This window comes from Leucoraja erinacea, chromosome 3 (genome assembly GCF_028641065.1).
Source record: "Leucoraja erinacea ecotype New England chromosome 3, Leri_hhj_1, whole genome shotgun sequence".
In the NCBI taxonomy this organism is placed as follows: Eukaryota; Metazoa; Chordata; class Chondrichthyes; order Rajiformes; family Rajidae; genus Leucoraja; species Leucoraja erinaceus.
Window position 1 is genome coordinate 84,263,446 of NC_073379.1, and position 23,037 is coordinate 84,286,482.

The window sequence follows — 23,037 nt, forward strand, 5'->3', positions numbered from 1 at the left end:
GCAGAAGTGATGTGATATGACCCCGGACCAGTTTTTCAAAACACTTCATCACCACTGGTGTGAGTGCGACTGGCCGGTAGTCGTTGAGGCTGGAGATGTTGGTTTTTTTGGGCAAGGGGACTATGGTGGAGGACTTCAGACAGGGTGGGACAGTGGACTGGGCCAGAGACTGATTAAAAATCTTGGCCAGGCCCAGGAGCAAACTGACAGGGAGACCCTCCTGACCCTAGCAGAGAAACAAAGGACAGAGATGAAACGGAGCCAAATGGAGAGAAGAGGCATTGGATAGATAATAGTGGAGTGGGCATGAAAGGTAAGTGGCATCAGGTGTGGATTAATTCAGAGTATGGGATGTTTAGAAAGGTAAAAATGTCAAAAGTGGTGAATGTTCATATTATTGACAATGGAACAATGAAATTCTTACTTGCAGCAGCATGACAAGCATGTAAATGCAATGCATACAGATAATATATAATAAACAAAATCTGATGAAATAACAGCCACAATACATAGAACATAGAATGACTTTGATGCCTTCCCACACAGTGGGAAACTTTGATTCTGCTGTGTGGGGATGTTTTATGTTAAATTCTATAGTGTGTGTTCTTTATACCCGTTCTGGCTTAATCCCTCCCTTCACCACCTCCAGTTTAAATTCCAGTTGGAATAGTTTGGAGGACCCAAGAACCAAGAACTAAGAACCAAGAACATAGAAACATAGAAAATAGGTGCAGGAAGAGGCCATTTGGTCCTTCGAGCCAGCACCACCATTCATTGTGATCATGGCTGATCATCCCTTATCAATAACCCGTGCCTGCCTTCTCCCCATATCCCTTGACTCCACTAGCCCCTAGAGCTTTATCTAACTCTCTCTATTCCAATACTATTCCATAACAACATTGTAAGTCCCTAGTGCAACCAAAATCATTCTCTAGATGTTCATAGTTGAGGGTTTTTTTTCTGAACACCCATACTTTTATTCAGAAAACTAAAACAAACATACAAAAAAAGTAACACGATCAAAACTGCCTTTGTGGCAGTTTGCAAAACAACAGTCATCAATTTTAAAATATCATCCTCATCAGTATTACACTCGACCTCCCGCGGCAACAAGCATTCACAGAAGGCCTCCAAAGTCCCCGTGGACACCGCGCGGTCCCTCTCCAGAGACATGCGGGTACGGACTGAGACCCAGAAAAGGGGCTGGCAGCCGACCCTGGTGTGGCCATCGACTACCCACTGCCTGGACCTACGAATGGCCATCTTGGCCAGGCCCAGGAGCAAACTGACAGGGAGACCCTCCTGACCCTCCCCCCTCTGTACTGGGTGCCCAAATATCAGGAGCGTGGGGCTAAAATGTAGCCAAAACTTGAGGAGCAGCCCCTTCAGATAGTCGACCAGGGGCTGCAACCTCTCACACTCCAGGAACACATGGAACAAGGTCCCTTCCTCACTGCAGAGGTGACAGGTAGCTGGTGAGTCTGTGAACTGGCTCAAGTACCTGTTACAGGCCACAGCTTTGTGCAACACTCTCCACCACAGGTCCCCAATGTAAAGGGGGAGGACTCCACCATAGAGAGACCTCCACTGGGGACTGCTCCCACAATCAGGTGGTAACATGGACCGCCAGGATGTGTCCGGACGGAAGACAAGGGCGAGGAAGTGTAGAGTGTGCAGGAGAAACCTGTACAGTACGCACCTCTTCGCATCATGGAACGGTACGCTGGGCATCTCGGAAAGACGGCTCATGTTGCGCGGGTCATAGTTGAGGTTAGTGTTGTCTAGTGTTCGAGATTCTAATAATTGTTGGGAAGAAGCTATTCTTGATCCTGGGGGTCATGTTTTTCAGACTCCTATACCAACTTTCTGATGGTAGGAGTGAAATGAGATGTGAGTCTTTGCATTGGCTGTCTTCTTGAAACAGTGCCTGCTATAGATCCCTGTGATGGTTGGGCATTTAGCACCTGTGATGGGTCGGGTAGTGTCTCCCACTCTCTTTAGTCTCTTTCATTGCTGAGCATTTGTGTTGACTAAACATGCCCTGATGCAACCAGTCATTATGCTTTCTACTGTACAAATATTGAGGTTTGAGGATGGTAACAAACAAGGGAGTTCGATGGAGTCAATCATAAAGAAAAATATTTAAAGAAAGCCTATTGGAGAAATCCTTATATTTCTTGTATCTGCATTTCCATTTCCACAAATCATAGTGCAAGCCCAATTAATACCGTTACCTGAAACGCTGCCATGCACAGTGTAAAATGCTTTATTACAGCATGTTGAATAAAATCCTTATATTTCCTAAAACAGGTGTGGGTGAGATTGGGACCCATTAGCCAATATTAAAGCGGACTACGGTAATGCTGAGTATATTTAATGGGCATAACAATTTTGGGATTATCTTTGAAGTGAGCATTGTGTATACTTAACAGCCTCTATGTGTAGTCTCGAAGTGCATGTATGCGCCAATCAGAGTTTGCTGCCTGAATCCAAAAAGGCCTGATTTCCAGTTTACAAAATCATGAGAGGAATAGGTTGGGTAAGCGCACAGAGTTTCTTGCCCAATGTATGGGAATCGAGAACTAGAGGACATAGGTATAAGGTGAGGGGGGAAATTTCATAGGAACCTGAGGCGTAACTTTTTGCACAATGGGTGGTGAGTGTATGGAACGAGCTGCCAGGGGAGGTAGTTGAGGCAGGTACTATTACAACATTTAAGAAACATTTAGATAGGTACTTTGTTAGGATATGTTTAGAGGGATGGGGGCCAAACACAGGCAGATGGGACTAGTGTAGATGGGACATGTTGGTCGGCATGGGCAAGTTGGGCCGAAGAGCCTGTTTCCACGCTGTATGACTCTATTTACACAGAGAGTGGTGAATCTGTGGAATTCTCTGCCACAGAAGGTAATTGAGGCCAGTTTATTTGCTATATTTAAGAGGGAGTTAGATGTGGCTCTTGTGGCTAAAGGTATCAGGGGGTATGGAGAGAAGGCAGGTATGGGATACTGAGTTGGATGACCAGCCATGATCATATTGAATGGTGGTGCAGGCTCGAAGGGCCGAATGACCTACTCCTGCACCTATTTTTTATGTTTTATGTTTCTATGACTCTATGACATGCAGAGGTTAGAATTCTAGTGACCTGGAGTTTTTGGCAAAGTTCCTGGTGACCAGCTAATTTTCACAAATTATTTGGGGCTTTGGGTCAAATCTGTAGAGTTCCCAGCCACAAGTACCAACAGAATAATATATTGACACAAAAATGTTAGATACATTGATGGAAGGAATGATGTGCTAATTGAATTTGTGTTCTTTGCCAACACCAACATCTTGGCTAGAAGCTGCAGGAACATTTTCCCTGAAGCATTATAATTCAGCTTAATTTTAACTTTAGTATCTTTCTCAACCAATATAAATATCCGGGGGAGACATGATATTATTGTCCATCTCCCTCCTGACCCAGCATTTTAGTGGGTGTGTAATAGGATAATTTAGTAATGGCCTGTGATTAAAATAACATGGTATACATATTGCAACAACATTGATTTTGTGTCACATAGCTGACTATACGAGTCATCGAGTAAACATAGAAACTGAATCGACTTGTAAGCAACCTTGAAAAGCTTGTGATGCTTCAGATGTGCTTCTGATTTTCAAGGAATTTAAGTGTAACCATTTTTTTAACCATCTTTATCAGCACAACATCTGCCAGTTACTAAAATCGCCAGCCTATGATATTTTCCAGTTCTGGTATTTTGCAGACAGGATGGATGAGATTTACCAGGAGCATTTCAGTGTTGGGGATGTCAGATAGACTAGGTCTGTTCAGGCTTATGAAGTGTCCCTACTCAAAACGTCACCTATTCATGTTCTCTAGAGATGCTGCCTGACCTGTTGAGTTACTCCAGCACTTGGTGTATTTTGAAAACCAGCATCCGCAGTTCCTTGTATCTCCACTGGGTTTGTTTATGTTGGAGTAGAAAAGGCTGAGGGTCAAATCTGATTGAGATGTGCAGAATTATAAAGAAATAGATAGGGGTTGGAGATTAGGAGATATAAGGAAGAAGCTGGTAGTTGAAATCTTGAACGCATTCCCTAAGTTGGTGGTGGAGACAGATACTATAACAGCATTTGTGAAGTATCTAGATGAGCACTTTAATTACCAAGGCAGAGAAGGCCACAGATCGGAGACTTGGGATTGGAATAGATAGTTACTTGTTGGCTGGCAAGAATATGTTGGACTGAAAAGCCTATTTCCATGCTGAATGACACTCTGATTCTGTAACCCTTATCCATTTTAGTAGTCCATTGTAGAATATGACATTGGCTCTATTTGTGTTCTGGTAATGTTTGCAAGTTACTTTAAAGTAATGGAAAACACTCTGCCACACTACTTGGTTCTGTTTTGAGGCGCAGTGGAAGTGCATGAATCTGACTTTAAAAGCTTTCCCTACTGAGTGAATTGCTGGGTTCAGAAATTCTGTTGAGCCTGCAGCATACCTGTACCGTCGTGGCTCGATGTGTTCAAAAAGGCTTTCAAAGAAAGTGAGCATTTATCCTTTTGTACCCAAATGTCCTTGTTGGGCCCTAATATTCCTAGATTTCCTATGGTTATAGACCACTGCCAACATCTCTCCTCATAGTGTAACCCATAGTTCCAAAAATCATTCCAGTTAATCATCATTGCCCCACCTCTAGGACAACAATATCCTTCCTTAATTAAAGACTCCCAAACTGTACACCGACTTTCCATGTAATCTCACTAAAGACCTGGAAAAATGCAACAACAATTGATTAGTTTAGAGTTACAACACGGGAACAAACTATTTGGCCCACCGATTTCACACTGGTCACCCATTCCCACTGGTTCCATGGCATCCCACTTATTCATTCACTCTTGACACTTTAGGGACATTTTACAGAGGACAATTAATCTAAGTAGGTAAGTAAGTAAGTAAGTAAGTAAGTAAGTAAGTAAGTAAGTAAGTAAGTAAGTAGGTAGGTAGGTAGGTAGGTAGGTAGGTAGGTAGGTAGGTAGGTAGGTAGGTAGGTAGGTAGGTAGGTAGGTAGGTAGGTAGGTAGGTAGGTAGGTAGGTAGGTAGGTAGGTAGGAAGGAAGGAAGGAAGGAAGGAAGGAAGGAAGGAAGGAAGGAAGGAAGGAAGGAAGGAAGGAAGGAAGGAAGGAAGGAAGGAAGGAAGGAAGGAAGGAAGGAAGGAAGGAAGGAAGGAAGGAAGGAAGGAAGGAAGGAAGGAAGGAAGGAAGGAAGGAAGGAAGGAAGGGAAGGAAGGAAGGAAGGAAGGAAGGAAGGAAGGAAGAAAGAAGGAGGAAGGAAGGAAGGAAGGAAGGAAGTTTATTGGCCAAGTATTCACATACAAGGAATTTGCCTTGTTGCTCCACCCAGAAGTAACAACATGACATACAGTGACAGTTACGAATGACTCAGAAAACACTAAACATTAATAATAATAAAACATTAATGATAAAACACCATTGATCAAGTATGTGAACTAACAAAATGCCAGATCAAAGGGAGGCTACAGATTTTTGGCTGTTGAGTAGAGCAACTGCTCATGGATAAAAACTGTTTTTATGTCTGGCTGTGGCAGCTTTGACAGTCCGGAGTCGCCTTCCAGAGGGAAGTGATTCAAAGAGTTTGTGGCCAGGGTGAGAGGGGTCAGAGATGATCTTCTCTGCTGATCGGACAATTCGCTGCAGCCTCCAGGTGTCGTGCTTGGTGGCTGAGCCAAACCAGACCATGATCTGCAAGCCAATATGACTTTGGGATGTGTGAGGAAACCGCAGTCCACAGCGAAAATCCACTAGAGCACAAGGAGAACATGCAAACTGCACACAGACAGCACTCAGCGTCAGGGTCGAACCTGGATCTCTGCCTTCGTGAGGCAGCAGCTCTACCAGCTTTGCATATGTTTCATGTCCTGCCTCTCTCACAAAACTATCGTGAGAAACTTACATGTGGAACTGAGAACAAACCCTCATCTTACCTTATTAAACATCTGAATGTACACATTCATGAAAGTTGAGGAAAGAATCTGGCACAGACCCGACAGATTGAATGGCCTCCTTCAGTACTTTGGAAACAGGTAATAAAATATTCTTATTATAGAAATACCAACACGTTTTGTCTTCAATGCTTTACTTCAGCTTTTCATTAATAATGTATTATATTTAACCATTGAGATGTCTATTTAAATATTACATTTTAATGTGATTTACTCAATAAAATAGTTCCATGCTACCTTCAATTTAACAATTCTTCAATTGCATTTTTCAAACAAGGGTTTTTTCTAATGTTATTTACCAAATCAGGCAACCATCATCCATTGTTGATTTAAACAGATGAATTTCTTCGAGGGAAAGAAAGATTACGCAAGGAAGGTAGAATATGAATAGCGAGGTAAAGAAGATGGTAGCAAAGCAAATAGGGAATAACAGGAAAAAGTGACAGATTTTGGTTTTATCATTTTGGTAGAAACCAGTAGCCCGATAAGTCAGATTTCAGTCTTTTCTATTATATTAGTTTCAAAGGTTTATGCTTATTATTGTCATGTGTACTGAGATGAAGTGAAAAAGCGTGGTTGTGCATGCTACCAAATCAAATCAGATACAATGGATACAATGAAGCCTAACTCCAGTACAATAGGTAGATCAATAGAAATGATAGTTTGGCTTTCTTCCCAACCAATTGTTCAAGAGCTTTTGATTGCAACATGCGCCTTAATTTAGTTCAACAAAGAAACTGACAAGTTAGTGATACAGTGTGAAAACAGGCCCTTTGGTCCACTGAGTCCATGCCGATACACTGGTTCTATCCTAGCACGAGCGACAATTTATAGAAGCCAATTAATCTACAAACCTGCTCATCTTTAGAATGTGGGAGGAAACCAAAGTACCCAGAGAAAACCAACACAGTCAAAGGGAGAACATGCCATTCCATAAAGACAGCGTCTGTAGTCAGGATCGAAGCCGGGTCTCTGGAACAGTAAGGCAGCACTTATACCGCTAAATATAGTTCTCAGCATTGTAGCTAACCAGTTCCAGAGACAAAGTCCATTGTCCATTGTCCATTGACAATTAATGGGGTGGAAGTGAATCAGACAGTACCCTAGTTTATGGAAAGATCATTCAGTAGCCTGATAACAGAGGGGAAGAAGCTGAATCTGAGTGTACGCCACCTGCCCACACTTGTGGAACAGACTCAAGCGTATGAATGCTCTCCTTGACTTAGCGGAGACAAGGTAGCTGCACAAAAAGAGATATGATAGATTGGCCTGCACATGATTAGACCATCTGGTGCTCCTGGCTGGGATGCAATCTGCACCTTCAGATCTTCAATGAAAAGGCTGATGAGCCAATATATATTATTCTGTTGAATTGGATGCATCACTTCAGTCCCTTCTCTTAAAGCAATGCACTCAAAGCACTTCCCTTGTGAGTCATGCCTGACACACAATGCAGAGCTAGGAGGCCTTCCTCAGCTGTTGATCCCTAACCATGTACTAAACCTACAGGGAGTCATCTCAGTGTAAAAGTGTGTTTATTAATTTGACTTGCATTATTTGGCAAAGAGTCAAGAGTGTTTTAGTGTCATATGTCCCAGATAGGACAATGAGATTCTTACTTGCTGCAGCATAACAGAACATGTAAACATTGTACACAATGGGAGAAAAAATAAGTTCTGTGTGTATATATACACATTCACACATACTCAATAAATCAACAAATATAGTGCAATAATAATAATAGTCTGTATAGTTCAGAGCTTATTTACTGTCGAGTTTAATAGCCTGATGGCAGCAGGGAAGAAGCAGTTCCTGAACCTGGTCATTACAGTTTCAGGCACCTGTACCTTCTTCCTAATGGCAACGGTGAGATGAGTGTGTGGCCAGGATGGTGTGGGTCTTTGATGATGTTGGCCGCATTTTTGAGGCAACAACTTCGATAGATCCCTTCAATGGTGAGGAGGTCAGAGCCTGTGATGGACTGGACAGTGGTCACAACTTTTTGCGGCCTTTTCCGCTCCTGGATGTTCAAGTTGCCGAAACAAGCCACGATGCAGCCAATCAGTATGCTCTCTACCGAGAACCTGTAGAAGTTCAAGAGAATCCTCCTTGACATACTGACTCTCCGTAATCTTCTCAGGAAGTAGAGCTGCTGATGTGCCTTCTCCATGATTGCATCAGTGTGCTGGGTTCAGGAATGATCTTCCAAAATATGCACACCCAGGAATTTTAAGTTTTTGACTCTCTTCACCATAAATAGGGTGATATAAACAGGGTTTCGGGTCCTCATCCTTCCCCTTCCAAAGTCCACAACCAGTTCCTTGGTTTTACTGGTGATGAGAGCCATGTGGTCGTGCTGGCACCATTTGGTCAATTGGTCGATCTCACTTCTATACTCTGATTCATCACCATTTGTAATTCGTCCAACAGTTGTGGTGTTGTCGGCGAACTTGATGATGGAGTTTGCACTATGTCCGGCTACACTGTCATGAGTATAGAGTATAGAGACAAGCCATTTATATTCAAACACATATAACCCCTATAGAACACCAATATCAATCACAGGGTATTCAGATCACATTACCAGCCCATCTTGTGCTCTTCCTCTCTACATGTTTTCCTTGAAGTGAATTGTAATCAGTTTTGTGATGCAAAATAACAATGCGGATATTACCACTCACTGTTACTAAGAGATAACTTCTTCAACAATTTCTGGCAACTTGCCTGTGTCACTGTAAGAATAAGTCAGGGTGAGATTGTAATTTAGCTCCTATGCATCTAGAAATGGCATCTCACTGAGTGACTGACAGTTAAAAACCATTAAATGCTGTGTACTTATGCGGTGTATGCCCTCTAAACTCTCCTGAAGAAATTATGCCTTGCCCACTCCAGAGCTAGTGCCCTTCTAACTACATGATAAGCAATAATTACTGCCAATGGTGAAGACTCTTCCCTTCAGATTTTAATTATTGGTTTAAAGCAAGATTTGTTTTACTCTTTCTTTCTAACTGGTATCTAGCTCACTAAATATCATCCACCTTACTCCCTTATTATTTTGCTCTTTGCGCATGATTGAAGATTAACTGAAGTATTCTGACACTTTCACATTCAGATTCTTCTATTCACCTCTTTGCATTAGCTTGCCCCGACCACAGATCCCAAACGCACTGCAGGCAGCACTGCATTTTCATCATGCTTGGCTGACAGAATGTTCCTTAGCTGAAACTTGTGAAAAATCTCAGGCCAAAGGCAACAATAAAAGCTGGTGCCCTTTATTTGCCAGAGATTGCAAAATGTGATCCATTGTGATGAAAATTAAAGAGTTGCAGAATGGAGCATACAACCAGAGTTCTAATCATGACAAACTTGTCATTTTTTTGTTTAAAGGTACAGTGTGGAAACAGGCCCTTTGGCTCACTGAGTCCATGCTGAACATTGATCACCCGTTCACATTAGTCATCCCACTACACACTAAAGGGCCTGTCCCACTTGGCCATCATTTGCACCTCATGTATGCGTCATATGTAAAATAGGTCGACGCGTCATTACGCGTGATGTCGCGCACAAATCACGTGTCATCATGCCATCTGGTGCGTGTGACGTCATTAGAATACCTTGCGGCGCGCGGCGACGCATGGTTACGCATGGTGACGTAACCATGCGTCACCACGCGATACATGTCGTGACGCCAGCGTGCGACGCCAATACGTCCACGTGCGTACCCAATCCGTCAGCGTGCGTACGCGATACGTCACGCAGGTGGCGCGCAAAAATTTTGTGCAGCTCGAAATCCTGGAGCGCCGCGCGATACCGCACGCACCTCCACACTGCTCCATGCGCCCGTCCCACGCTACCCACACGCTACCCGTGCATCACAACACGACGACCATATTTTGGAGGTCGCGTAAATGGCGTGCAAATGACGGCCAAGTGGGACAGGCCCTTAAGAGGCAATTTACAGAGGCTAATAAATCTACAAGCCCACACGTCTTTGGGATGTGGGAGGAAACTGGTGCACCTGGAGGAAACCCATGCAGTCACATGTACACTCCACACAGGCTGTACCCGAGATCAGGATCAAACCCGGGTCTCTGGCGCTGTGAGGCAGCAGCTCTACCGCTAAGCCACCTAATTGTATGTAGAAAATGCTAAGTACAAAAATATTGTTTTGGTTTTAACAGTAGCTTAAGCAATGAGGCATCCCATTTGTTGCACTATTATGGCAAACCATGCAGTGGATTTGAAATTGCAATTTTTTTTCAAGTATATTTGAGCCACAGAAGACTTGCCCAACAATATTTTGAAGGAACGACTGGGTGGCAGAAGGAGTTGAAATCCCATGCAGATTTTTATCAGCTTCCGTCTGACAAGCAATCAGAAAGCAGCAAGCACTGACTGTCAGCATGAAATGCTGATGGTTGGCATCTCTTTGAGCTACAAAGCCCTTAAATGCTGGACATGTGCAGTTCTATCTTTGGCTGCTTGCTGATCAGTGCTTACCTCTAATGAGCTGAACAAGTCTGAACATATGTTGAAGAGGGAGATGGATTGCTGCTCGGCATACATACATATCTTGCACTTTGCCTGCATGGTTACAGTGAAGGACTGTGTTTAAATATCCCATATTTATTTGTGGGTAACACCCCACTTAGGTTAGGTTTTTACCCAAAGAAGCTGGGGTCATTTATAATCATTTTCATGAGAGTTCCAGTTTATCTTTACGGATTCCACTGTATTTGAAAATCAAACAGGGAGCAGATTTTTTTTTAAACTCAAAATGTGTAAATGGAAAAAAAATAGTTAAGCCGAATTTGCCACTTTGGCAGGCTGCCCTCCCTAAGCATTATAACCAATTCTTCTGGGCTTGCCAAATAACAATAAGAACAACACTGTCTGAGGAAATAGAGATAAATAACCATGGCGAATTGTGACAAAATGCCTCACTTTAGGAAGATACTGGCTGTAGGAAAGTCCCCACTGCTAACAGTGTGATTTATTCTGATTATGCACCAAATGGTTTTTATCATTGCTAATAGCCCACAAAGACATTCTTCAATGCATTTTAATAAAAAGAATGATTTATTGGGTTAGAATTACTCACACCAATCCCACAATTACACACACACAAGCAGCAGTAAAGCAGAAATAAGAAGGCAAGAAAAATGATTCCCATCAAGAGAGAATATTTGTTTGACAAGAAACACTTAAGCTGATATCATTTCACCCCCTGCCCCACCTACCGTATAAATCAGCTTTCTCGTACCTATTTCCATTTTATTACAATTGCTTTTGGACCAGATGATAAATTTAATATTCCCCTCATGCCAGATTCCTTCTGCAGTGGGACTTGAAGTTTCTTTAATTAGCAATGGGTTCCCTCCCTTTCAGTGCCCTCTATTTTCAAAATGAAATTCCACTGCTACATCGATGCTCTTTTCATGTTTGTGATTGGTTGCAATGGGAACTGGTGCATTTTAATCCAGGGACTGCACACGCAGCATGTTGAAGCAAATGGGAACACATACAAGCACTTTGTGGCATAAAGGTTAAATTGTAAAAAGAGAATGTGCTGCACTATGTTGATAATCAAACATCGATTCCACAGTGATTAGACAGCACCACTCTTGCCTGTGGCCATGTCACAAATGTGTTTTGATGACAGACTTGAGGACGAATGCAGAAAGATACTGTATATCCCTGCTGGTGTAAAGTAAATGTCAGGCAGAGATGATCTGCATTCCTTGTGGTAATGAAATGCCCAAGTCTACTTCCTTCAAATATAATGGGGCACATTGCTTAATGGGTCTGTGTGCACTGCAAATCATTTAAGTATTTTTTCAGCAAGTGATCACCATTGAAACCTATGGTCATCTTTTTTGTTAATGCATGAAATACAGTTTCCAGCCTCTGAATACAGACTGCGTGTTTTTTTATTTAATCTAATATTTCCACAAATCTTTTGCTATTTGCTTTGTATTTCCTGCTGCTTTTGTGCTGTCTTCTGTTAAATAGTTCACTGTCTATTTAACAAACAGAAGAGGGAGTTAAACGTTGTTAAAGTAAGATTATGTCTTGTTCTTTTGTGACTTTCCTATTAGTTTAAGTGCAGGTGGGGTTGCACTGGTATACTCTTCCTGCAGGTTATGGGAAATCAGGGAAACACAGTTTCCCTGACAGGTGCACAGTAGAGAGCATTCTGACTGGTTGCATCGTGGCCTGGTTCGGCAACTTGAACGTCCAGGAGCGAAAAATACTTTAACCTCTCCACCGTCTAAGGGATCTATCATAATCGCTGCCTCAAAAAGGCAGCCTAAATCATCAAGGACCCACACCATCCTGGCCATGCACTCATCTCACCATTGCCATCAGGAAGAAGGTACAGGATCCTAAAAACTGTAACGTCCAGGTTCAGGAGCAGCTTCTTCCCTACAGCCATCAGGCTATTAAACACAACAACGAATAAGCTATGAGCTCTGAACTGTAAACAACTATACTATTATTTGTTATTTGCACTATAATTGTCATTTATTGAACTTTTTCTTTTTTTTCTCTTTCCCCGTTATGTACTGTGTTTACATATTCACATACTCTGCTGTGCTGCAGCAAGTAAGAATTTCCGGGACATATGACAATAAAACACTCTTGACTCTTGACTCCTAAGGACTACACCTGTGGGGATCTCAGGAATGTCCAGGAGAAAGAGAGTGTCATAGATAGAAGTTATAGTGAAGTGAACATACACCATAAGATTAGCAAGTTTGCAGATTATACAAAAGTGGGTGGTTTTGCAGATAATGAAGATGGTTGTGAAAATTTGCAGCAGGATCTGGATCGATTGGCCAAGTGGGCTGATGAATGGTTGATGGAATTTAATGCAGGAAAATGTGAGATGTTGCTTTTTGGGAAGTCTAACATGGGCAGGACCTACACAGTGAATGGTAGGGCTCTGGGGAGTGTTGTAGAGCAGAGGGATCTAGGAGTGCAGATGCATAGTTCCCTGAAGGTGGAGTTGCAGGTAGATCTCGTGGTCAAAAAGGCTTTTGGCACATTGGCCTTCATCAGCCAGATATTGAGCATAGAAGTTGGGAGGTCATGTTGCAGTTGTATAAGACCTCCTGTGAGGCCCCATTTAAAGTATTGTGTTCAGTTCTGGGCACCGTGTTACAGGAAAGTTGTTGTCAAACTGGAAAGGGTACTGAGAAAATTTACAAGGACGTTGTCAGGACTAGAAGGTCTGAGCTGTCGACAGAGGTTGAGTAGGCTGGGACTCTATTCCTAGGAACACAGGAGGATGAGGGGTGATCTTATAGAAGTGTATAAGATCATGAGAGGAATTAGTTTGGTTTGATGCACAGAGTCTCTTGCCCAGAGTAGGTGAATCGAGGACCAGGGGACATAGGCTTAAGGTGAAGGGGAAACGTTTTAGTAGGAATCTGAGGGTAACCTTTTCACACAAAGGGTGGTAAATGTATGGAACAAACTGCTAAAGGAATTAGTTGACTATCCCAACATTTAAGAAACAGTTAGACAGGTTTGGAGGGATATGGACCAAATGCTGGCAAGTGGGACTGTTGTAGCTGGGACATGTTGCCCAGGGTGGGCAAGTTGGGCCAAAGGGTCTGTTTCCACACTGCATCACTCTATGCCTCTATGACGTTAAGATGCAGGCAGGAAGTGGATGGGTGACCACCAAGAAATTACAGTCTCCATGGAAAATGGAAAAGGATGGCGATTGTGAAGATGGTGGAATCATGTTGAAGGAAGCGGAAATGTTGGAGAATTATAAGGAAAGGACCAGAGGATCTCTGTTATTGTTCCATCTGGGTGAAGGGAGAACAAGAACAGAACCACGGGATACAGAGGAGACATGGGTGAGAGATCCATCTATGGCAACAGGAGGGAAACCATGTTTACTAAAGAAGGAGGACATCTCGGATGTCCTAGAATGGAAAGCATCATCTTGGAAGCAGAAGTGGCAGAGACGGCTTCCCATCACCATCCATCCTCAATGTGATCCCATCACCCAGCCACCTTCAATACTCCCCACATCTCACATTCATTGCAACCAAAAAGCAAAAATAACTGCAGATGCTGGAAAATCTAAATTAAAAACAGAAAATTTTGAAAATACTCAGGAGATCAGGCAGCATCTTAATTTAGAGATACAGCACGGAAACAGGGAGAACATTCAAACACCATTCAGACACACCCGTGGTCAGGATCGTGGCACTGTAAGGCAGTAACTCTACCGCTGTGCCACCGTGCTGGCCCTGCGCATCTAATGAAGGGTCTTGAGCTTCTCAATGCCATCCTAAATGTTCCCTCTCTTTGAGCATCCAGGGTTTCCCATTGTTTGATGAGGATGCTGTACTTTTGCAAGGAGCAGGTATTGAAAAGCTACACAATTGATATGAGTGTGTTTGACTACATCTCACAGCAAGCTGCCTCGTTCAGCCTCACCACATCCCAGATAAGAAGGAAATGTGTCATCAGAAACACGTCTACATGAGCTGAAGTATCCATGATGTAGGAAAATAACTTAAAATTACAAATTTAAGATTGTGTAGCACAATGGCACAGCTGGTAGAGCTGCTGCCTCACAGCACCACTGACCTGGATTCAATCCTGCCTGAACTCAATCCTCCCTGAACTGCATGTTCTCCCTGTGACCGTGGCTTTCCTCCGGGTGCTGGTGCGAGCCTCATCGATGAGGCCCACACCAGGGTCTCTTCCATACCCCGCAACACTGCCCTCTCTCCCCATCCCCGCACTCGCATCAAGGGCAGAGTCCCCCTAGTCTTCATCTTTCACCCCACCAGCCAGCAAATACAACAAATAATCCTCCGCCATTTCCGCCACCTCTCCAATGTGACCCCACCAATCGCCACATCTTCCCATCTCCCCCCATGTCTGCCTTCTGCAAAGACCGCTCCCTCCGCAACTCCCTTGTCAATTTTTCCCTTTCCTCCCGTACCAATACCCCCCCCACCCCGGGCACTTTCCATTGCAACCGCAAGAAATGCAACACCTGTCCCTTCATCTCCCCCCCTCGACTCCATTCAAGGACCCAAGCAGTCATTCAAGGTGCAACAAAGGTTCACCTATATCTCCTCCAACCTCATCTACTGCATCCGCTGCTCTAGATGTCAGCTGATTTACATCGGGGAGACTAAGCGGAGGTTGGAGGACACCTTTCGCCGAACACCTCCACTCAATCCACAACAACCTATCTGAACTCCCGGTGGCTCAGCACTTCAACTCCCCCTCCCATTCCCAAATGCGACCTCTCAGTCCTGGGTCTCCTCCATTGCCAGAGTGAGCAACACCGGAAATTGGAGGAACAGCACCTCATATTCCACCTGGGTAGCTTGCGTCCGGTTGGCATGAACATTGAATTCTCCCAATTTTGCTAGCCCTTGCTGTCTCCTCCCCTTCCTTAACCCTCGAGCTGTCTCCTCCCATCCTCCCATCGCCCCGCCCTCGGGCTCCTCCTCCTCCCTTTTTCCTCCCTTTTTCCTTCCTTCTCCCCCCCACCCCCCATCAGTCTGAAGAAGGGTTTCGGCCCGAAATGCCACCTATTTCTTTCGCTCCATAGATGCTGCTGCACCCGCTGAGTTTCTCCAGCATTTTTGTGTACCTTCGATTTTTCAGCATCTGCAGTTCCTTCTTGAACAATCAATCAAATACATTGCCTCTGGGAAAAGTGGGATATGCCAGGATATCTCAGAGGTCATAACTGTGATCATCTTCAAGATTGGAAACAAAATTGACTGTGATAATAACGGAGATATCTACAATGGGCAATCATCGCCAGGATCTTCCTCACCTGCCTCCTCACAGTGGCTGAAGAGCTTATTATATCCATCTAAAAGTCTGATGGACATGTATTGTGATATAGCAGCTTCAAGAGAAATACAGGGAATAGGATCAATAATAAATGTTTTTTGACCTTACAAAAGTTATTGATTCCTTCCATTGACTTGGAGCCTCCTTCTTAGATACGATTGCCCACAGAAACATAGCCTCATTCTACAACTGCTTCATGATGGCAAATCGTGATCTTAACTAATAGCCTAATGCCAATCAAAATTGTGTTGTCATACCACACATTTCCTAATCTTCTGTGCCATAAGGCTGCACCTCATCTGCAAAGAGCTCTCCACAAGTGTGGAGTTGATGAGCAGGACAAATGGGGGAATGTTTGTTGTATTTCATGCCCATTCCTGGATATTTTTCATTTTCTGCTCTTTCTTTTTTTCAGCTCCATGCAATATCCCAGAATGATCACAACATTGACAACACCTCATTTTGCTCAAAGTCCTTATTAATCTCTCCCACCCATCTTCCATCTAATCTTCCATCCCAACCCATTCACAGTGACCATATCACCACTCAACAACTTGCTGAATAACCTAAGCCAGCTCCTATAATGAAGGGCCTTCATTTGTCAAGTCTCAACATTGATGGCAATGCCAGCATTTCCAATGCATCCCCAGTCACCTTTGCAAAGGCAGCAGTGAGTCAATTTCTTGAAACGTTACAGACCTTTGGGAGATGGTATCCCACATAATTGTTGTGCAAAGGATTTTATGATTTAGCCAAAGAAGGAGTGGAAATATCCATCCAAGATAATGTATGATTTGAGGGAGAAGCTGCAGTTGGTGATGACTCTACAAGGCGAAAGGGCCTGTCCCACGAGCATGCGACCTGCATGCGGCAAGCGCGACCAAACTGGAAGCGGGGGCCGCGCGGAGGTCCAGTGATCCTCGTACAGGGCCGGTCCCACCAGCATGCACCTGCATGCGGCGAGCGCGACCAAACCAGAAGCGAGGGCCGCACGGAGGTCGAGTGAGTGACGTGAAGTTCGAGCGAAGTACGTGGAAAGTTCGCACGTGACGTACGGCATGAAGACGTGTGTATGGTGTCGAGACGCTGCGCACGCCCATCAAGGTGGTGCGTACGGCAGGCCATTGTGGCTGCGGGCCGGCAGGCCATTGCCGCGCGGAATTTTTAAACACGGTCAGTATTTCGGAGCCCCGCGCGATGTCGGGACCAGCTCCGCACAACTCCATACGGCTCCGGCGATCGAAGTGGGACCGGCCCCGTGAGGCCGTACGGCTTAAGCGACCACGTTAGGTCGCGCTTACCGCATGGAGTCACATGCTCGTGGGACAGGCCCCTAAGGCCTCTTTCATTCTCAGTGGGAGAGGTCACAGGTTTGGCACAGGGGCAGCACAGTGGTGTAGTGGTAGAGCTACTGCCTTACAGCACCAGGGACCTAGGATTGATCCTGACTACGGATACTGTATGTACGGTGTTAGTATGTTCTCCTTGTGACCACGTGGGTTTTTTCTGGGTGTTCCTGTTTCCTCCCATGCTCTAAAGGTGTACAGGTTTGTAGGTTAATTGGGTAAATTTGTAAATTGTCCTTAGTATGTAGACCAGCATGCCCCTTACACCAATGACACCTTTCATAACTTTGCTGAATTGGGAATAATAATTGTGAATTAGGCAAATTGTATTTCATAATGTCTTCCCATCATAATGAACATAAAATTCTATACTGTAAAAGGTTGGCTAAAGCATGGGGCACAGGCCACATCCAATTCTCTCATCTCTTAGGATCTGGATGAGCAAATTGAATTAGTTAAAAGCTGACTTCTGTGAGGAAGGAGTTCTCAGGAGAAGCTGAGGTGTTTATCCATTCATCACTTCTGCCTGAATGTTATTATGAATGGTTCAGTTTTGGGTTCAGTATCCCCATGTTGAGTTCTGCCATCGATGAAGCTACTCTTGGACACTTCATTTCCCATTAGTTGTTTGCCACCATTCAGAACTACAAACGCTTACAAACATCTACAGATGCCCCATAGTAAACATAGCATAGAAATTGCATGGAGATTTGTGGATGTAGTGCTGTGTACAAATCAGACTCTCCACCATTGACTCCATCTGTACTTGCAGCCAACATAACGTTTCCCACCCCATTCATTCCTTCTTCTCCCTGCTCCCATCAGGTAGAATATACAGAAGCTCGAATGTGTGCACGACAAGACTCAAGAACAGCACCTCCCCTCTGTAATCAGGCCTCTGTATGGTCCTTCCATAAGCTAGAGTACAGTCAAATTCTCGTCCACCTCATTGCGGCCATTGGACATTGTATCCGGACCTGTTGTACTAGAATGCTGAGAACAATATTGTGCAATCCATATCTTTCCCTTTGCCCTATCTATTGCATTTGAGTTTGGCTTGATTGTGTTTGTGTATTGTATTATCTGATTTAACGGGATAGCATGTACATGTGACAATAATAAAGCCAGGCCTAAACATAAACTTAAACATAGACTGAGCTTTGACCTGATACATAGCAGCTGGGCTCACTCCATTTTACCTTTTCTTGGCTTTTATTGTTTGGACCTTTTTCTAGACTTTTAGTGACACAGCGCAAAAACAGGCTCTTCCACCCACCGAGTCCGTGCCAACCAGGGATTACTTTGTCCACTAACAATATCCTACATACTAAGGGCAATTTACAAATTTACCAAGCCAATTAACCTACAAACCTTTATATCAGTGTGGGAGGAAACCGAAGCACTCGGAGAAAGCCTATGCGGTCACAGGGAGAACATAAAACTCTGTACAGACAGCACCCATAGTCAGGATTGAACCCAAGTTTCTAACGCTGTAAGACAGCAACTCTACCACTGTGCCACTGTGCCGCCCCTATTTAGCATGCATGTAGTCATGTGCTTCAACATTTAGGTATGCCTTGTGCTATTGCTGGTATGCCATTGTCCAAATGTTCTATCAGCTTCTCAGGGTAATTGGAACTGGACAATAAATGTGGAATTGATAAGTTTGATTTTACTTCGGAGTCACGTGAGTGACTACGTGAAGAAGGGCCGTCCGTCTGCGTGCACGTCATTACGTCTGAACGCAACACGCGCGACGGACTTGCAGAGGCACTGCGTCCTCCCAGGCCGTTAGGATGAGCAGGTAAGGAAAGTTACCTGCATTGTTTCGGGCTTGAAACTTTTTATAGTTTCAGGGCCCAGATGTCGAGGAGACGGTCCGCGGAGAAGTCGGCTGCCGAAGACCGCAGCATTTCCCAGTAGCGGGCAACGGTGTTTCCCGACATTTAGCGCCGGCAGCTGAACCGGCAGGAGACTTGTTGCAGGAGGAGAGCTCCGTTGGTGGTCCTGCAGTACGGGAAAATCCACCCGCAAGTCAAACAACCCGTTGACTCAGAAGAGTCCGGGGAGGGAAAGGGATACCCTCCCTCAACAGAGAGCGTCTGAGGACGACTCTCCCACATAGGAGCAACATTTTGGAGAAGTTGCTCCAACAATTACCTGCTCTAAGGAGAGAGCTGTGTCAGCCCGGGCCTACGGCAGCAGGCAGTACTGGGAGCCTCGCATAATGGGGCAACCCAATGTCTTCCCCATTGGAGGGGGAAGTACATATGGAAGAAACCACTCTGAATCAGAGTACAAAAGCAGGGGGGGGGGGAAACCTTCCCAGGGACAAGCAGAAGAAAGGAAGTAAGTAAGTAACTTTTACTTATATAGCACTGTTTAAGTTAACTTGCACCAAAGAGCTTTACATAAAATAAATAATAAGCACAAAAGAAAAGAAACACTTCTGCAATCATCCAGGTTCCACTGGGTGCTTCCCTGGATAGAGATCTAGAAAATGTCTCCTGCTCTGAGGAGAGGAGCATTCACGGTCAGTTTCAGTCTGACCCAAAGCAAGAATCTCATTTAGGCCCGCTGGAGGGGCCATGTCAGCGCAGGTATCCTCAGGGGCCTGCGGCAGCACCGGTTTTCAGGGCTACCTACAAATCTCACCCTCAATGGAGGGGAGTGTGAGTGATCAGTAGGTAACTGATCTCAAATTACAATATTATACAATACCATTCATTTGTCATTTGAACCTCGCATAACGTTCAAATGAAATTTGGTTTCGAGACCAGTAGGTAACTGATCTCGAATTAAAGTATGAACATGCTGAAGCACTTGCATATGGCCTCAAGAGACAGCAGTTGGCAAAATATCCGCACAAATGCCGGCAAGGGAACAGCGCTATCAGGGTGACTTTGGAGAAACCAGCCGCCGAATCCTCTCTTCAGGTAAGACCAGAAGAAGGAAGCAAAAGCTGTCAGACCAATCAAGGTACCAACGACAGGGTAACTTCATCAGTAGGCGACAACACACCCCACACCTCCATAGGGGGTAAGCAGTTCACTGACGCCGGTGGTAGCTTGAAAGCTGGGCATGGAAATATGATCAGGGTCGTCTTTCAAGGCAGACTCATAATTATGGCCAGAATTGTCCGACAAGGCAGGCTCAGTATGATGAGGTTTTCAGACCAGACCCAAGCAGAGGTCAGGAGAAACATGGAATCCACACTCCCTACCAGTCCAACTCCCAATCAAGGAGAGAAAAGGAACCCGCATCAGGGGCCTTTGGGCTTACCACAAGACCACTGGTAGCCATGGAGGTAGGTGGGTCTGGGTTTACTGAAACAAGGGATTGTGGACCAGTTACATGTTGGTAATTTTACTCTTGTGTTTTTTGTTCAAAATGACAATAACATGAATTTCAGATCTGGTTTTAAAAAACAGATAACGACATGTGATTATTTTTTACTGCACAACATACATAGGTTCCAAGAAGACTTGGAACTCGGACCGGAATTGCCTTCAAGGCAGGCCCAGTATTTTGGGCAGGATTGCCTTCCAGGATAGGTGACAGATGGAGGATGTCATTTCATCCAAGTTTAACTCATTTGTGCAGTACAGACTTTTAGAAACAGCAATTTTTTGTTACGATCTAACTACTGTTTTATAGGAGCTTCCTATAACAACCACATCGACCTCAAAGATGCATACTATTCAGTGTCTATTCATTAAGAACAGGAGATATTTGAACTGGATGGCATGGCTCAACCAAATGGGTTGACATCAGTTCTAAACTAATGACTAAACTACGGAATCCACTTCTGGGACTACAAAGGTCTCAAAACCACATAGTAATGGCAAATTTGGAAGACATTTTCATTTTGGAGTCACCAAGAATTGGCAGAAGCATCAGTCAAGCAAACCAAAACCCTGTTTGACAGAATTGGTTACCTCATCCATCCAGTTAAATCAAAGTTGACACCTACAAGGGTAATTGATTACCTAGAATTTACTATCAAAAACAGTAAATATGTTGGTGACTTTGCCTAGGGGCAAACGACAATATTAATTAAGCCTGCAATGACCTGATAGTCAAATTCTAGCCATCTATCAGGCAAACAGCGAGTGTAATTGGCAAATAGTAGCTGCATTCCCAGCAGTACGGGCCTTTGCATTACCAGAACTTACAGCAAGCAAAGGAACGAACACTCAGATTACATGCAGGCCGAATTGGCAAACCATGGCTTGCCAGCAGAGCCCATTGTTGAATAACTATGGTGGATAACGAATGGGAGACAGCTCAGGGAAATTTTGCTCGAAAGCCATCGAGTGTTCTTCAGACCTATGCAAGCGGCTAAGGGTGGGGAGACACCAACACAGTCTAAAGGTGTGGGGGCAGATGGAATGAGCAGGAGTCCGTAATTCCCCAACACATGGAATCAATTACCCAGAATTGTTGGGGGCACAATATCGACTCAAGGTTCTCTATAGCGATATGCAACCGGTGCTTGTTCAAATTCAGATTGATAACACCACTGCGGTGGCATATATACATTAACAAGGGTGGTGTAAAATCTGTATCTTACAACAGATTGTCAAACCTCATTTGGCACTGGTGTATCGAGAGGAATATTTGGGAAATCTATGAGGTAGATATAACACGGTGACAGATGCTGGATCACGAATGTTTAATAACAACACAGAATGGATGTTGAATCAGACAGTATTTAACAAAATAACGACACGATTTGGCATACCAGATGTTGATCCGTTTGCATCTAGACTAACCATTAGTTACCCAGATATGTGTCCTGCGAGCTGGATCCAGGAGCAAGGCAGTGGATGCTTCCGCTCTCTCCTCAATTGGGACCAGGAATACTGTTTATGTGTATGCTTTCCCTGCCTATATTTGTCTCACAAACCGATGCTTGACAAAAATCAAGCACAGACTAAGCCATAGGCATATTGGCAGTTGACCACTAACCCATTAGTTACCCAGATACTCAAGCCAAGGCAGTGGTCCCAAAAATATTTGTGGGCTTTATAGTCCAACCAGTAATGGCTTGTACCCAAGAGCAGGGACCATCCTAGTGAACCCTCAGTGGTCCCCAAAAATGTTGGGAATTATAGGGATCAATCATCCACAGGGACATATCCATAACGTATAACTTGTTGGTCTGCAGATTCTGAGGAGGCCATTTCAAGGCATAGGACTGTCCGAACAAATACAACACAGTTCGGATAACGGATGTCTTGGAGTTCCTATCAACTGTACTATAACTATAAACTAAGTTATAGTGCATCTATAGTGCCAGAGGCGCACTCTCCTCCAATCTGATGCTGGACGCAAACTCAAACCATCTCCAGATGGTCAAACGAGGTAATGGCGGTTGCAGGTGTAAAAATTTATATGGTTAAATCTCACTCCACCAGGGCTGCATCTACGTCGGCAGCAAGAGCTATGGACGTGCCCCTTGACAACATCCTAGTGGCTGCAGGATGGACGAATGAAATAACGGTCCACCGGTTTTATAACAAACCCATAACTGGACTGGGGGTGTTTGCACGTACCATTTTATGTTCTGTCCCTTAGTTTCCCCCCAAGGTTGGGAGGGGTAACTTTTTTAAAAACATAACCGAAACTATGTCCCTTAGTTTCCCCCCCAAGGTTGGGAGGGGTAACTTTTTTAAAAACATTTCTTATATTTAAAGTATCAGTTTTTTTACTTAACTACGTAATGTCTGAATGCTTTAATGATTACACACATCCATGGTCAATCCATTCAGTGTGTGACGCCTGGATTCGTAACTGGCGTAAAATCACAGAGCTTTGAA